Consider the following 10,219-nt stretch of genomic DNA (forward strand, 5'->3'; position numbering starts at 1 on the left):
GGAAAGGCCAACACGCAGGACTGCGAGGGAGAGATGATCAGCACTCTAGGGGGAAAGCAGCAATCCTGGCTTTAAGGACCAGAGGACAGAGTTCAGGGCAACCATGACATTGCAAAATAAGGGGGAAGTAGTGAAAAGGAGAATGTTGTAAAGGGAAGCCCCAAGGTCTGAATATGATCTCTGCCTATATTTCTACCGACATGTAAGACAGTCAGCCACCACCTCCACCCCCACCTGATCCCTGAAAAAGGCAAATGTACTCAGGGACCTTAACTCATAGCTTGATGACTATGAAGAACATGATATGTCTGGGTGCCATGGTGCACACCTTTAATCCCAGAAGCTCGGGAGGCTGAGGCAGGAGGATCATGAGTTCAAAGCCAGCCTCAGCAACTTAGTGAGGCCCTACACAACTTAGCGAGACCCTGTCTCTAAATAAAATATAAAAAGGGTTGGGGACAGGGGATTGGGGTTGTGGCTTAGTGGTAGAGCCCTTGCCTAGCATGTGTGAGGCACTGGGTTCAATTCTCAGCACCACATAAAAATAAACAAATTAAAAAAAGGTCCATCAACAATTAAAAAAATATGTTTAAAAAAGGGGGCTGGGGATAAGGCTCAGTGGTTAAGTGCCCCTGGGTTCCATGCCTGGTACCAAAAAAAAAAGAACATGGTATATAGCCAGGTCCACAGCTGTAATCCCAGCAGGTGGCTGAGGCAGGAGGATGGAGGACTGCATGTTAGAAGCCGGCCTTGGCAATTTAATGAGACCCTGTCTCAAATAAATAAAGTAAAATAAAATAAAAGGACTGGGGATGTAACTCAGTGGCAGAGCACCCCTGAGTTCAATTCCCTGTACCACAGACACACGCAAAGCAAAAAAAAGGAAAAAGAACAAAGCATGCTACATGCCAGTCCCTACCCTCTCTCTCACTCGCTCACTCACTCACTCAGTCTTCCTGGCCTCAGAAGTCAGGTGCATCATTAAGGCCTCACCAGGAATCTCCCAGGACAAATAACAAAAAAGCATAAAACTGTTGCACAGTCTCCAAAAGAGCAAATTCCCAGGCCCCTCAACTTGTTACCTGCGTGATCTGCGTTCTCTTCCGCTCCTACCGGTGTGTTCTCACCAGCTGCTGCAACACGTCCCCATCACAAGGCCAAGATGATCCTGCACGGAGGCAGGGAACATTTGCCCCAGGCTGACCACCCTCTCTCCAGGCTGAAGTGCTTGCACAGGACCCACAAAGAAAACACCTGTGTTCAGGGAGCCAGCTTGGCACTCTCTTGGTTGATGCTGTGTCCCCTCTGCTTAAGCAACAAGCCCCAAGAAAGAGATTTGGTTCCTTCACAACCATTCCTATAACTTATTCTGATGGAGGGAACACAAACCCACCAAGCCACTCACATCCATACGGGGCCAGACTCCAGGTAAGGATAAAATAATTAAACCGAGATTTCAGCTGCTACCAAGAGACAGCGTTTGCAGTTTTTGAGTCAAAATGAACAGCCCAATAAACCACAACACAGAAATTTAGATGCTCCTAGAATGTGGGGAAAAAGGTACACTCATACATTGCTGGTGGGACTGCAAATTAGTGCAGCCACTCTGGAAAGCAGTGTGGAGATTCCTTAGAAAACTTGGAATGGACCTACCATTTGACCCAGCTATCCCACTCCTTGGCCTATACCCAAAGGACTTAAAATCAGCATACTACAGAGATACAGCCACATCAATGTTCATAGCTGCTCAGTTCACAATAGCCAGACTGTGGAACCAACCTAGATGCCCTTCAATTGATGAATAGATAAAGAAACTGTGGTATATATATACAATGGAATATTACTCAGTCATAAAGAATAATAAAATTATGGCATTTGCAGGCAAATGGATGAAATTGGAGAATATCATGTTAAGTGAGATAAGCCAATCTCAAAAATCCAAAAGACGAATGATCTCACTGATAAGCGGATGATGACACGTAATGGGGGGTGGGAAGGGGGCAAGAATGGAGGAAGGAGGGACTGTATAGAGGGAAAAGAGGAGTGGGGGGGAGGAAAAATAACAGAATGAATCAAACATCATTACTCTATGTAAATGTATGAATATGCAAATGGTATGCTGTTACTCCATGTACAAACAGAAACAACATGTAACCCATTTGTTTACAATAAAAATAAATTAAAAAAAAAAAAAGAAATTTAGACGCTCCTATGTCAGATGTATTGGGGAAGGAGTGCTTGTGGAAAACAGAGTCCAAGCCCTTCCCACAGATCAATAGAAACAGAATTTCTCAGGGGTAGTGCCTCAACTCTGCATTTGCACAAAGCAGCCTTGATGACTCCAGCACACTAGAGTTTGAGCTTCACTGCTCTGCGAGTTGGCACAGTCCACGTCTCATGCTCAGATAATTGCTGGGACAGGCTGTGCTTGCGGGTGAGGTGTTTGGCTGCTAAGGGAGAGGTGTCAGCTGCCAGCATCAAAGCTGGGAGGTCATTCTCCAGCACAGAGGAGATACTTCACGAGTTTAGATCATCACTGGTAACCTTCTGATAAGGGACCACACAGAGATGGGACAGCTGGCCCTCCACCGTCTCTTGCAAGCCATTACCTGAGTGAGGCCCTTTTGAATTGTGCTCAATATCTGGCTTCCATTTTTTGCCATCTTCTATTCTCCATATCCTCGAACCCCAGTGCCCTTCCACCCCACAGAAAACAGTACTTTCGTACTTTCGAGACTTGAACAGATACATGTGAAAGATCGGTTGGGGCTTTCACAAGTCAGCAGAAAGATGGGCGGCTGCTTGGCTCAGGAGAGCGAAATGCCAGTCTTTGGTGTCTGGGTCTCAACATTTGTTTTCATTGCTATTAACTTTTGGTTATAAAAACACCCCCAGAGGGCTGGGGATATAGCTCAGTTGGTAGAGTGCTTGCCTTGCAAGCAAAAGGCCCTGTGTTCGATCCCAAGCTCCACGAAAAAAAAAAAAAAAAAAAAAAAGGCAACAAACAAACAAAAAACACCCCCAGGTTAAAAATTAAGAAATAGTACATAATGAACACAACACACATAACAACAAGGTTTCTAGGGCACTTACCCCTGGCCCTGTTCGTGATGAGTCTACCGAGGAGGAACTAGAACAGTACATGTAGTTTTTCACACCTGTTTCTATGACCCATGTCCAGGATCAGATATTGCACACCAGACTGAGAACTCTCTACCCTCACATCTGTCAGCCAAGTGACCCTTCTCTCAGAGAATATAATATTTTAATAAGTAAAAAGGAGACTCAGGTTAATCTAAATTTGCAAACAATTAAAAGGCACTCATGGAAACCTTTTAAGCCGTATGTAAATATACAGAAATATTTTTAAGGATTAAAATATGTGCTGGAGTAAAATTTCTTACCCATGTTATTTAGAAAATAATTGGTAAGAATGTTTTTAAATTTTACCTGAAATCCCAGTGGCTTGGAAGACAGAGGCAGTAGGATCCCAAATTCAAAGTCAGCCTCAGCAATTTAGTGAGACCCTCAGCAACTTAGTGAGGCCCTATGCAATTTGGTGAGACCCTGAATTAAAATAAAAAATAAGCCAGGCATAGTGGCACATGCCTGTAATCCCAGCAACTCAGGAGGTTGAGGCAGGAGGATCTTAAGTTCAAAGCCAACCTCAGCAATTTAGCAAGGAACTAAGCAACTTAACAAGACTCTGTCTCAAAATAAAAAGGCCAGGGGATGTGGCTCAGTGGTTAAGCACCCCTGGGTTCAATCCCCAGTACCAATAAATAAATAAATAAATAAACAAAAAATAATAAAACAAAAAAGGACCAGGAATGTAGCTCAGTGGTAAAGCACCTCTGGGTTCCATTTTAAAACTGGGAGTTAATCTAATTGAGTATAAAGCCAGGTTATAACCAGGAAATCAGCAAATAAATTCTAGCCAGTTCTAACAATGTTACAATGAAAGAAAATTTTAAATTTTAAGGGGAACTTTAAGAGAAAATAGCAGGAGTGATATGGTGGATGCATATGACATGGAGACAGATATAAAGAGAGATAGAGCATATTATAAAGATACAGAGAAATACATACTGTAATTCTGGTGCCCCTTTCAATAAGTTTAAGCAAAAAAGGACAAATGAAGAGGGTAGATTTGTGCTGAGACTGTTTCTGAGTTACCAGGAGTAGGATCAGATCAGTTATACCTTCATAGCTCACTTTTCAATAATGAAATCACTGAGACTGACAGCCTTCCGTAATTGAACCTCTGTCCCTTTCTGCCTAATCTGGACCTGCATATCTACCCACAGATGGCAGCAAGATCCTTCAGTTATTTTCTGACATATTTTATACTAACTAGGATTTTTTTTCTATTTCAGTTGGTTTTTATTAAAACATAGCAAATGCACAAGACTCCAAAGTTTACAAAAGCTTTTACAACAGAATTGTCCCTCTCCAATGCTAACCGTTAACAAACTCATGTACATATTTATCCTCCCTCAAATGCCTATACATATATATGAGCATATGTGTATCTTTAGGAAACTTCAGACACATATTCTGTATGCATGTATATCCTTACGTGTCTGTATATGAAATATTCTGCATTTTAGTATATTTTTGTTAGAGATGTTGGAAACTTTCCAGATAGCCACTTACAGATCTACCTTGTTTGTAAGGCTGCATAATATTCCACTCTATGAATGAACCATAATTTAATCAATCACATTTTGTTCCAGACTTGTAATATTCAATGTTGTAAAATGAACCTTGTTTTTGCAAGCTGATGCTGATGTATTTGTGGGATAGAATCTTGGAAACAAAATTGCTGTGTCAAGTGGTATGCACCACAAACAACTCTGTTACATATTGCTAAATGACGCCAGTCCCATCAACAGGAAATAGGGACTCCTTTTATCCCCACTCTTGTTTATACAGCACCCCAGCCTGCTCTTTTGCAGTATCACTTCCTCTTCTTTCTGCTGGGATATTTATAAGGTTCCCCCCTCCATCTAGTTCCCATTTTCTGCTTTTTTTTTAATCCCTAAAAAATGTTGTGCATATTGGCATTCTTCAATCTCTCTTCTCATTCTCTTTTATTCTGTAAATTCCTATTATGGAAATTTTTATTTTTATTTTTGGGGTACCAGGGATTGAACCCAGGAGCACTTAACCACTGAACCACATCCCCAGCCCTTTTTATATTTCATTTAGAGATAGGGCCTTGCTAAATTGTTGAGGCTGGCTTTGAATTCATGATCCTCCTGCCTCAGCCTCCCGAGATGCTGGGATATAAGCCTGTGCCATTGCCCTGGCAATAGAAATTCTTAAACATGCATCGAAGTAGACACATGTAAAGCCCCTATGTGTCTATTCCCCAGCATCAGTAGAACATTCTGCTCATTTTATCTATTTCCTGCCCACGGCCTTTTCCCCTCTGGGTTATTTTCAGGTAAATTCCAGTCATAATTTCAACTACATATACTTCAGTATGTATCTCTAAGAGGTAAGGGCTTAAAAAAACAAAAAAAATTATACCATTATTTATACCACCTAAAAAAATTAAGAATTCTCAATATCATCTTATACTAGTCCATCTTAAAACTTTTCTTTCAAAAATGTCATTTGGTTTCCTTCAAATGAGGATCCAAACAAGGTCCTATAGTTCCGTTGATCTTGGAATTCCATCATCACTTTTATTTTACACCTTCAATTTGCTGAAGACCTCGAATTATTTGTTCTGTGGAAGTTCCCATCTTCTGGAGTTATGATGTTGTTGAACACATTCCTAAATCTCTGGTGTTTTTACAAAGTAGTTAGATGTAGTGGCTTGACTAAATTTGTGTTCAAATTTGGGGCAAACATTCTTCCTGGCTGGTGTTAGGTTTTTGGTCATACAGTATATCAGGACAACTGATGTCTGCTTGCTCCTCTTGCTAAGATTCATTCCTGGGTTCAACTTTTACCAAACTGAGTCATCCAGTAAAATGGTTTCCCTCAACTTTTCACCTAATACTTTTAGCAGCCTAGATCCATTATTTCATTAGAGGTGGAAAAATGATATTTTCCTAATCCTATCATTCCTCTGGTACTTCCTCAATTTATGGGCTCAAGTGATCCTCCCACCTCAGCCTCCTGAGTAGCTGGGACTACAGGCACATACCAAAATGTCCAGCTTAGTTAGGATTCTTACATGAAGAACTTTTCTTATCAGGTTAAACCTGATAAAAAAAAAAGTCAGAATAAATACTTTCTTTTTTCCAATTAGCAATTTAAAAACATTGAGTGGGTATCCTAATTGCCCCCAAAGGTGAGCACTATCAAGTTAGCTCCTGAGTCCTTTGGATGTGATCTTCCTCTCTTCCTTGTTTCTCACACTTCTCACCTTCCCATTCCTTTTGGTGGGATGCTATAGGTGCTAGGGTGGGCCTTCCTACTGGAATGGAATTGCTTCCAGGCTTTTTCAGTGGACATTTGCTTACTTTTCAGGAAAAGAAAAAGAAATTATAGGGTTTTACTTGCATTTCAATTCAAATACAAAATTACAGGTTTGTTTTGTTTTTTGTATTATACTGTATTGTATTGAATTGATTATATTCTTGAATCTCTTCTCTTCAGGCTCTTGATTCCACTGACATAGTCAATACTTGCTTTATCATAAAGACTCTCACACACAATATCAGAATCACAATATTGTTGCTAAAAATAAAATGAATAAAATGAATGAAGTTTAAGATTTCTTTGTGGTTCTTTGGTGTGTAGGATATACTTCCTGAGGAATGTACAGGTCAAATGCTGGGATTTAAAGTCACTTGACATATTTGCATGTGGCTATACCACCACCTTGATAGTTAAATATTTTAAGAGTTGCTTTAAATTTTTTTTAAATGAACACAAAACATTGACAGAACCCTGAAGTAAAAGATATACAGCTCTAGTTATCATCCTTGTCCATTTCCCTGCCAGTACTACCAAGGGAATTGTTTTATTAGTTATTGGTGTAACTAAAACTTCTATTGATAGGAGCAAAAAATGCAGTTGCTTTTTCTTTTCCCATTTATTACTCCCTTTCTGATACAACAGGTAGCAGGCATGTCCTGGTCTGTTTTTCATTTCCTATCTTCTGGGAATCAGTCCTCACTTCTGTTTACAGGTGTGCCATATTCCCCTGTATGGACATAGCATGATGCTTCCATCGATCCCCTCTCAGTGGGGATGTGGGTGGCTTCCTGTCTTCAGCTGTTATCAACAGTGCTTCATATTCTTACCAGTGAAGTTCACATGGATTTTTCAAACTCCCAGGTTGAAGGATAAACTCATTTTTAATTTTGTTAGTTATTAAAAAAATTCCACCTACAGGGATTTATATTTTTCGGAGTGCCTGTTTTCCACATTGCACTAATAGAATGTATCATCTAACTTGGTTTTCCCCAGTCTGACAAGAAATAGTGTCTTGGTAGTTTTGATTTGCATTTCTCTTATGATGTACATCCTCAGATATTTAAAGGTCATCTGTCTACTGTCTATTTGTAGCTGTTTTCTGTCTACTGTCTATTTGTAGCTTTTGTTCATTCTTCCATGTTCTTTCCAAAGTACAGAAATTCCTTATATAGGGCTAAAATTAGTCTTTTGTGATGTTATGAATACTTTAGTCAGTTTATTAAATAATAATTTAATTTGCTTATTTTGGCCATCTAAAAACTGTTTTAGTTAAAGATAGGAACTTTTAACTGTTTCTAAAATTTCAGTCTTAGGAGAGTCTTTCCCATTTTCAGATCAAATTCGTCCATGTTTTTTCATCCAGTACTTTAGACGTTTTCATTCTTACAGTAGGGTCAGTGATCCATTCTGATTTTATTCTTATGTACAATGTGAGAAATGCATTCAATTTTGTTTTTTCCCCACACGGTTAGCCACACTTGCCTCAACACCATTTTTAAGTGTTTCCCTCCACCACTGAGATGCTTCCTTTATCCAATACTAAATTCCTAGACTTTCCCTAATTGTTTATAAAATGTTATAATATCTAATAGGGTTGTCCCTATTTTTCCATTGTGCTTTTCTCGGTTTCTTCTGGCTATTCTTGTTCTTTCTTTCTTTCCAATATTTTGGTATAGGACAAAAACTTCTTGTTCTGGTGTGGCCTTTAAATACATATATTAAAAAAAAGACATGAAGACATTTCAAAAGGGTTCTCTAAATAATATTCTGAAACCAAGCCTAGATAGCTTTTTTTTTTTTTTTTAAATTGGTTTTAGGAGAATAAGAAACCCAGAAACTGTCTTAACAAAATGTGTGGACATGCAAAAAACCACATATAGCGACCGTGACAACTGCACACCAGAGTAGCCATCCCTCAGGGTAACAGTGCTTACAGAACACTCACTGGATCCAAGGTCCTGTAATAATTATTATAAATGGAATGGCCCATGCTAAACACTCAAGAAAATATACAACTGTCTTATTCCAACTACCATAGTAAAATTTATTCTATGAAATAAAGTACAATGTGCATAACTTAGCAAAGATCAAATAGAGATTTTTTTTTAAAAAGAAAACCATTTGGCACCTACAGTATTTTAAAGACTTCTAGGATTGTAACCTTCTCTGACAGTACAAGTTTCACAGAATTAGATATACTGTACCCCAAGGTTTTCAAATGAAGAAAATTTAAAGTCAGTAGCAAATTTCACCTTATACTTAGTCGATATATTTTTCCTGAATCACTTGGCATATCTCTAGCCAGAAACCCCACTTAGTAAGGGAACCAGGGACCTTTCCTTCAAGGTGTGGGACCAAGGTTCCTGGACAAAAACCTATTAGAGAAATTGGCATTCACCTGGCAAAGGATAATTAGAAGAGATTAGCATGTCAATCAAAATACACAAATATTACTCAAGTTATTTGTACTGTCAGATTTGAATTTGGCTATCTGAGATATTGATTAAAAAGTGAAGGCTACTTTTGTTCTTAAGGCAGAAAAAAGCATCCTGGCTCTCATGTTGTCATGCTGAACTAACCTAGCTAAACTGACGAATGAGATGAATGGTTCCTTGGGAAGCTGTTTCCCATCTTCTGTGTAATACTTTCATAGGGGAAATAATATTGAAAATATAATTTTCAGTCCTTCTGGCAGTCTATCAACAGTATACAATCTTACATTTCCTGACAACTACAAATTCCCTAATTAACCATTTAAAAAATACAATAACTCAAACCATTATTTGCTCTAGAGTTCACTGTTTTTATTTACACAGCCTGCCTTTCTCCTCGACAAGCAATGTTAGCAAAACATAAGGCAAAGATGCCTTGCTGGTGACAATTATATTCAATTTTCCTTTGTTGAGGGTTTTCTCGGCAGTCAGTTACCACATGGAACTTTTTCACAGTTTCAAAGTTTTCCTCATTTTAAAACTGCAAGAAAGTGCTACACTTGGTGCTAGTCACTGTCAAATAGTACAATCAACATTATAGAATTTTTGTAATATAAATTCAAGTATGCATAATTAATTAACACAATACTCAATAAAAAACCCAAGTGGGAGCTCATTTTTGGTGCCATGAGACAACAGCACCACCCATTTTTCTATTTTAGTGGTAAAAATGCAATCCAGTTTTAGCACCCATCTAAAGAGTCATGAAAATGTTCATGAAAATACGATATGACTTGGCTTACTGGAAGGAAACAATTCTAAAATCCCCCGAAGTGAGGAAATCTGTTCTAGTTGCTGCACCTTGGTTCTGGGAAAAGGATAACATTAACGGGAGAGGAAAGGGTTGGATTTTTGGTTAAGGTTTTTCACTATTTGAATCCCTTAAGCATTAATGTCATTCTTCCTTAGAAGTATAGAACTGTGCTATACATAGAAGTTAACAGGAGTTATGCTGTTACAGATTTTATCACATTTAAAATGCTGAACATGGGTTTGCAGCTTTAAATATAAAAGAGGAAAACCAGAAAAATTAATGCTAGTGATTGAATACCATCCTTTTAACTAAAAACCTATTTTGTCACTCCATTTAATCTTTAGAATATCATTATTACAGTTATTTTTCTGTGCTAGGAATTGAACCCAGGGCTTCCTGCATATTAGGCAAGCTCTCTACCACTGAGCTACAAACCCAGCTCTTGTCACTCCATTTAAAATCAGGTGAAGGATTCTAAACAATTGACAAACTTTTACGTAAAAATAAACTGAATTTGAATTAACTTTAAGTTAGT

This window comes from Sciurus carolinensis, chromosome 17 (genome assembly GCF_902686445.1).
Source record: "Sciurus carolinensis chromosome 17, mSciCar1.2, whole genome shotgun sequence".
Lineage (NCBI taxonomy): Eukaryota > Metazoa > Chordata > Mammalia > Rodentia > Sciuridae > Sciurus > Sciurus carolinensis.